This window comes from Vombatus ursinus, unplaced genomic scaffold (assembly GCF_900497805.2).
Source record: "Vombatus ursinus unplaced genomic scaffold, bare-nosed wombat genome assembly UNPS02014779.1, whole genome shotgun sequence".
Lineage (NCBI taxonomy): Eukaryota > Metazoa > Chordata > Mammalia > Diprotodontia > Vombatidae > Vombatus > Vombatus ursinus.
The window spans coordinates 1,541,095-1,549,313 of record NW_020954557.1 but is presented as its reverse complement, the minus strand read 5'-3'; the positions used below and the strand labels follow the sequence as shown (position 1 = coordinate 1,549,313).

Here is an 8,219-nt window from a genome sequence, read left to right as displayed (position 1 = left end):
TGTTGTTGTTGTTGTTGTTGTTGTTGTTGTTGTTGTTGTTGTTGTTGTTGTTGTTGTTGTTGTTGAAAGTGACAGACAGTGGAGAAATGTTCTCCTTTCTATTCCCATTCAGTAATTGCCAAGAACTCTATCATACTTTTTCTAAAATCCTATTCAGGTCCTTACCTTCTTTCTTTTTTAAATAGATTTGCCTAAACCTGAAATAGGTATGTTAAAATCTCCAATGCATTTAACTTTTCCTTTAATATTTAGCTACTATACCATTCAGTGCATATAAGCCCAGTATTTATATTGATTCATTCACTGTGATTCCATTTAAGTATAATGTAGTTTTCCCTGTTTGTTTCTTTTAACCAAATCTGTTTTTCCTTTTGTGTTATCTGAGAACATGATTGGTGTCCCTGCTTTTCTTTAGTTTATATAAAGTATAGTAGACTTTGCTTTACTCCCTTATTTAATTCTCTGTGAATCTTTATGTTTTAAGTGTATCTTTTTAAGTGTATCCAACATATGGTTGGATTCTGTATTCTAATCCATTCTACTGTTTTATAGATGAGTTGATTCCATTCACATTCACTGTTATAATCATTAATTATACATTTCTCTCCATCCTGTTCTTATAATTTTTCTTTTTCTCCCCTTCTCCTTGTCAAAGTAGTGCATTATGAGATGAGTGTACACAGCATTGGTGATATGCGCTTTATTGAATCTGTTTCTTGTTCTTTTCTTCTCTCCTTAGACATTAATCCCAAGTTCTTATTCCTTTTTTTTAAGTTCCCCTTCATCTCTACTCTTCATGGTTGAAGTTTGTTTTCTTTATGACTAATTCTTTTCTGACTCTGTCCCTCCGTTTTTACATTATTCTCTCCATGTCCTCTCCTGTTTCCCTGTTTGTGTTTTTTTATTAATTTATTTTTAGTTTTCAACCTTCATTTCCACAAGATTTTGAATTCCACTTTTCTCCCCATCTCACCCCTCCCCCCAACCCAAAATGGTGTGCATTCCTAATACCCCTTCCCCTAATCTGCCCTCCCTTCTCTTATCCCCTTCCCCTTTTGTTTTTCGGTAGGGTAGGATAGGTTCCTTTACCCCATTACCTGTATATCTTATTTCCCAGTAACATGTGAAAAACAATTTTTAACATTTATTTTTAAAACTTTGGGTTCCAAGTTTTCTCCCCTCCTCCCTCCTCGCCCACCCTCATTGAGAAGGCAAACAACGTGATACAGGTTATACATGTGTAGTCATGCAAAACACTTCCATAGTAGTCATGTTGTGAACAACTTAACTCTATTTCCCTTCATCCTATCCCACCCCCCCTTATTCTATTCCGTCTTCTTACCCTGTCCCTCCTCAGACATGTTTGCTTCTGATTACCCCCTTCCCCAATCTGCCCTCCCCTCTATCATCTCCCTGGTCTCTTATCCCTTTTCCCCCTATTTTCCTGTAAGGTAAGATAGATTTCCATACCCAATTGAGTGTGTGAATTATTCCCACCTTAAGCCAAATCCTATGAGAATAAGATTCACTCATTCCCTCTCACCTTCCCCCGTTTGCCCTCCACTGTAAAAGCCTTTTTTTGTCTGTTTTATGTGAGATAATTCACCCCATTCTACCTCTCCCTTTCTCTTACAGTATAATCCTCTCTCACCCCCTAATTTTATTCTCCAGATATCACCCATTCATTTTGAACTCACTTTGTGCCCTCTATCTATCTATTTTTCTATCTATCTATCTATCTTTATTTATATCTATACATATAATTTTTTCCCCTCCAACTACCCTAATACTGACAAAGGTCTCATAAGTTACAAATATCATTTTTCCATGTAGGAATGTAGACAATTAAACTTCAATTAGTCCTTATGATTTCTCTTTCCTGTTTACCTTTTCCTGCTTCTCTTGAGTCTTGTATTTGAAAGTCAAATTTTCTATTCAGCTCTGGTCTTTTCATCAAGAATGCTTGAAAGTCCTCTATTTCACTGAATGTCCATCTTTTCCCCCTAAAGGATTATACTCAGCTTTGCTGGGTAGGTGATTCTTGGTTGTAATCCTATCTCCTTTGCCCTCCAGAATATTATATTCCATGCTCTCCAGTCCTTTACTGTAGAAGCTGCTAAGTCTTGTGTTATCTTGATTGTGGCTCCATGATACTTGAATTGTTTCTTTCTGGCTGCTTGCAATATTTTCTCCTTGAGCTGGGGACTCTGGAATTTGGCTACAATATTCCTAGAAGTTTTCCTTTGGGGAATCTCTTTCAGGAGGTGATTGTTGGATTCTTTCCATTTCTATTTTACCCTCTGGTTCTGCTATTTTCCTTGATAATTTCTTGAAAGATGATGTCTAAGTTCTTTTTTTGATCATGACTTTCAGATAGTCCAATAATTTTAAAATTATCTCTCTTAGATCTTTTTTCCATGTCAGTTGTTTTTCCAGTGAGATATTTCACATTATCTTCTATTTTTTCATTCTTTTGGCTTTGTTTTACAATGTCTTGATTTCTCATAAAGTCACTAGTTTCCATTTGCTCCATTCTAATTTTTAAGGAAATATTTTCTTCAGTGAGCTTTTGGACTTCCTTTTCCATTTGGCCAATTCTGCTTTTGAAGGCATTCTTCTCATTGGCTTTTTGGACTTCTTTTTTTAAGGTGTTATTTTCTTCAGTATTTTTTTGGGTCTCCTTTAGCAAGCTGTTGACTTGTTTTTCACTTGCATCACTCTCATTTCTCTTCCCAGTTTTTCCTCTACTTCTCTTATTTGCTTCTCAAAATCCTTTTTCAGCTCTTCCATGGCCTAGGACTGATTCATATTTTTCTTGGAGGCTTTGGATATAGGAGCTTTGACTTTGTTGTCTTCTTCTGGTTGTATGTTTTGATCTTCTTTGTTACCAAAGAAAGAATCTATGGTCTGACTTTTTTGTGGTTTGCTCATGATCACAGTCAATTACTTGAATTTTAAACTCTTTATTATGGTACAGGTCTGCTTCCAGTGTGGAGAATGTACTCTCCCAAGCTTCGGGGGTTTTATGCAGCTATTTTCAGAGATATTTCTAGGGACCCGTAAGTTTTCAGTTCTTCCAACATGGTATGATCAAGGGCGAGGTGTTTGTTTACTCCTTTCCTGGCCTGTGCTCTGATCTGTGGGTTGCCACAAGCACTCTTTTCTGCCTTGGAACTGTGAGGAGGATTTCCTCTCCACTGTCACCACAAGCTCCACCACACCAGCACTCTTGCTTGCCCCAGGATCGTTACCCAGAACTGTGACCCACATTCAAGCACTGGCAAAGCAAGAGAATCCTGCCTCAGCACCAGCAAAGAGATACCTGCAATCCCCCTCAGATTAGCCACTCAATTAACCCTCAGTCTGTGGGCCAGAAGCCCAGGAAGCAGCCGCTGCACCAGGGGTGTGCCTCAGGACTGAGGCTGGGACTGAACTGGACTGAACTGGACTGATCTTGTCTCTCACTGCAGTCACAGACCTTTCCTACTGACCTTCTAAGTTGTCTTTGGCATTTGTAGGTTTAGAAGTGTGGAAACCACCACAGCTGCAGGTGATTCAGTCCTCTGACGCCTGCTCCAGGTTCACTGAAACCTGGTCTTTGCCTGTGTGCTGACACTGAACTGCTTTCCTCTCCCAGCCCAGCACAATAGATCTTTCCAGTCAACCATCCAGGTTGTCTTGGGCTGGGAATTTGTTTCACTCTGTCTTTTTGTGGGTTCTGCTGCTCTAGAATTTGTTTAGAGCCATTTTTACAGGTATTTGGAAGGGTTTGGGGGATGAGTTCACGCAAGTCGCAGCTTTTACTTCACCATCTTTCCTGTTTCCCTCTTGAATTGAATTTATTTCTACACCAAACTCATGTGTGAGCACACAAATAAGGATGAAAGTAAAGTTCAAGTCCCACTACCTCCCTCTTCTCTTTTTGTTTATATATTCTTCTACTTATATGCCCATATTATGTGAGAAAACATTTCTTCCCTTTACCTTTATTCTCTACTATATTCTTTTTTACCTCCAGATCATCAAAATATAATAAAATTACAAACAGGTCCTTTCTCTTGTTTAACTCCAGTGACCCTACTTTGAGAGGGCATTGTTTCTTCTCTTGCTATTATTATGTAGACCAAGGTTTTCTAGCTGTTTGATCTAAAGATTCCTTAACATTCTTAAAAACTGAGAACTCCAGAAAGCATTTAATGTATGGACTTGTAATTATTTACTGTATAAGGAATTTTAAATGATGTTTTAAATAATTATCAATTCCTTTAAAATAATAGTAATCCCATTATATTAACATATTTTTGTCAAAAAACTTTAACTTAAATAACTTAAAACAAAAAAATTAATATGAAGAGTAGTGTTGTTTAACTTTTTTGCAAATCTCTTTGTCTGGATTAATAGAAAGTATACTTAACAACTTCCGCATAACTTAACAACTTGATTCTGTTGCATTATGTTGGCTTGTTTTGTTTTTTTTATTTGACAGAGACTTAATTTATTCTATTTTGTTCTCATTTTTTCCAATTCTTCTTTATCCTGAGGGTAACTCCATACATTCAGATTGTCCCCAGTTTACTCCTCCTCTTGAACTTTATTACTAGCCAATTTCACCTACTTGCAGTTCCCAGTAAATGATGTTCCATGCTCTGACTCTGTGTCTTATACAATATTCTTATGCTTGGAATGCTCTTCCTCCTCAGCTGCATCTTTTGGAATCCCATGATACTTTTAAGTCTTATTTCAGGTGCCACCTTCTACCTACTGATCTCATTAACACCTTTTACTGTTCCCTCAGTTATTGGTTCTTTCCTTCCTCTGTAATTACTTTGTATTTAATTTCTTAGGCATATGTTGAATCGCTAATGTAGAGTATAAATTCCTTGAGGGGAGGATCCGTTTTGTTTTTCTTTGTATTTTTAGCATGTGACACAGTGCCTTCACCATGAAGGATGCTCAAGAAATGCCTGGTGCTTCTTGCTTTTTGCATGCTGAAAATTGTCTCATGTGTTCTTTTTTTAAGTATCTGAAAAAAACTTTCCTAAGAAAGATATGTAATTGGTGAAGAGAGGAGTATTTTAATGGACAAATAATTTCTTAGTATTACTATGAAAATATTTTTACCTTAGAGTGTCCCAGATATCCATAGACCACATTTTGAGAAGCGCTAATGTAAACACTTTCTCCTTTTGTAGTACCTTACAGTTATTCAAACTGTTTACTTTATGTTTACTTTTATGTTCCTTGTGACTCCTATGTTTGCATTTCATGTTTTCCTCAATTTTTGGCTTTTAATCAAGAATGTTCAGAAGTCCTCCATTACTTCATTAAAAGTTCCTTTTCCCTCATTAGTACACTCAGTTTTTCTTGATTCTAAAGATTATATATTTTGCCTCCTAGAATATTATATTACAAGCTCTCCTTTATCAGTGGATGACTACTCAATTTTATATAATACTGATTATAGTTTTTTTGTTACTTGAACTCTTTCTTTCTCACTGCTTCCATCATTTTTTCTTTGAATTGCTATAATATTCCAGCGTTTTCATTTTATAATTTCTTTTATAAGTAGCTGATTAATTCTTTGTATTTTTACTTTGCCCTCTGATTTTAGTAGGTCAAGTCAGTTTTAAATTATGATTTTTTTTTTGAAATATGCTATCCATGCTCTTCTTTTGGGGGAATGGTTTTTACATAGTCCAGTGATTCTGTTATTTCTCCTTGTTCTGTTTTCTAGATCAGTTGTTTTTTTCATAAAATACTTTATAATTATTGTTCTCATGGAGTCATTAAATTCTATTTTCATTGAGTCTTTTTCTTATAGAAAGTTTTATAACTCTTGTATTAGGCTGGTAATTCTCTTTCCAAATATTTCCTCTAGCTCTCTCATTTCTTTTTTTAAATTCTTTCCTCTAGATATATCATTTATAAAATCATTTTTGACTCACCTCATTTCTTCCAGAAATTCTGGTTTACCTTGTGTCAAATTATTTTCATTTGAGTCTTGGCTTATTGATATTGTAGTGTTATGCCCTTCTAAGTTTATATATTGGGTAAAACAGCTCATTATTATAGGTGACTTTTTTTTCTTCTCATTCTTTCAGGCTTATTTCCCATTTTGGGACTTTTTGTTGGAATCAAGCTTTGCATATTTCTCAGGAGAATATTGGAGCCTTGTTTGGTCCTGACTTCTATCTCCAAGTACTAAGTACTATTTTCTTTAAGAGACCTGCAAACTGTCATCATGCCCTAACCAGATCACTGCTCTCCTGGTCTGAGCTTTGCAAGCTCTAGAACAGGGGTGGGGAATCTGCAGCCTCAAGACCACCTGTGGCTCTCTAGGTCCTCGAGTGCAGCCCTTTGACTGAATCTAAACTTCACTGAACAAATCCTTTGGGAAGTTTGATGGTTGAAACTTAGATTCAGTCAAAGGGCCATACTTGAGGACCTAGAGGGTCACGTGTGGCCTCGATGCCACAAGTTCCTCACCCTTGCTCTAGAACATGATTTGGTTTCAGCTAACACAGCTGTAATCTTGTTTCACGTTGGAACTTCAGTATATAGCTACTGGACTTATCCTGTCTACTGGGAGACTTTTTAGGTCCAAGTGACAGAACTGCAGGCTTACCCTTGTTCTGAATTCCTTGCTTGATTACTCAGTTTCTGACCTCAAACTGGAGTGAGGGCTGAATTGGTGACCACATTTCCAACCTCACATATAAACAGCTGCCACTTGCTATGTTCCTGTCCCTTGCCCAATACATGGATTCAGACATGGACTATGCTCAGTCTGCCATGTTTTTTGACCTGGTACACATCTTTAGGACCCAAGTTCAATTCAAGCTGAATCATATAGCCTGACTCCAGGTAGAGAGTAGCCTATATAGTTAGTTGTTTGCTGGCATCTGTACCTCTCCCTACTCAATTTACAATTCAAATTTCTATTCCTGATAGATCTTTGGACCCAGTTCCTTGTGTAGGTATACAGGTCCAAGTCACTCTGCTGGAAGGTTTAGCACATGCTTTCCTGGCTGGCATCCCTTCCCCGGGCCTTATAGGTACTACCTGACTTCCTATACTAACTTGTGTTAGAAAAGTAACCCATGGTGGTTGTTTCTTGGATTTCCTAAGTCACTATTTATTTTAATGCTCTTCCATGATCTTTTTGGAGTAGTTGTGAGAGAGAGTTGGGCCATACTGCTTTTACCTCCTATTTCGTGTTTTCTGATCTCCATGTTGAAATACTATTAAGTAGATTTTTTTAAAGTTTCTGTGGTTAATATTCAATTGTTTACTATCTTGAGTCACTGTGGCATTGGTGATTGTCACATTAAACTGATTACAATTTTTCATTTGCATTAATAGCATTTGCAATTATTATCATGTTATTACATGACCCATTGAAGGTAATAGATGTGGTTTAAAGAATATGAAGTACACTTGAATTAGGTGTTGTAAAGTATAGAAAATTTCTACAAAAAATTTAAGTTAACAATAAAAGTTATATAAAGAAATGTAAAATGTTTATTTCTTTTTCTGGTGTCATAGAAATTGAGGGGAGCAATATGGTTAGCCAGTTTATCTAGCTTTTTAAAAATAATTTAAAACACAACATCATGGCGTAACTATTAATATTCCTTTACTCTCTTCTTTTAGCATATTGTTGCACATGACTACATTTATGACAAAAATCGTGCTTCTTATGTAATAGAGAAAAACAAGGCAGTCCCAGAAACTAGAAAGAACTTTTTTTCCTAATACCTTGAAGAGGTTAAAGGTTTTATAAAACGTAATGAAAGTGATTCTTGTCACTTTTGGAATGGACAGTGACAATTGAAATGTATTTTTAATGTAGTCCTGACATATAGTATAGCATTATTATAAACCACTGTCATTGAGAATGAAACACTGCTCAGGTTTTTGGATATCTGATACAAACATTTTGGAATAAGCTTTAAATAGATTTGTAATGTATTAGGGAACTCTAGTGGAATTCAAGTTGAATGGAACTGTCAGCAAAAAATAAGAACAATTAATGATGAGGACACATTTGTTTACTATATATTTCTACCTAAACAATGTTTGCTATGCCTAGCCCCTTAAAGTTTGAAAAGAGTGAAAAATTAGTTTCTTTTTTCTGCAGTTTACAAGAAGAAAGCAAATTTTTATTTATATATAGATAGATAGATAGATAGATAGATAGATAGATAGATAGATAGATA

General features: G+C 35.9%; 1 protein-coding gene across 9 annotated transcripts in view; it reads left to right on the top strand.

Annotated features, from left to right (window-relative positions):
- Nucleotides 1-8,219, top strand: part of LOC114045738 (plakophilin-4) — a 235,076-nt gene that overhangs the window by 135,899 nt on the left and 90,958 nt on the right. The window lies entirely within an intron of this gene.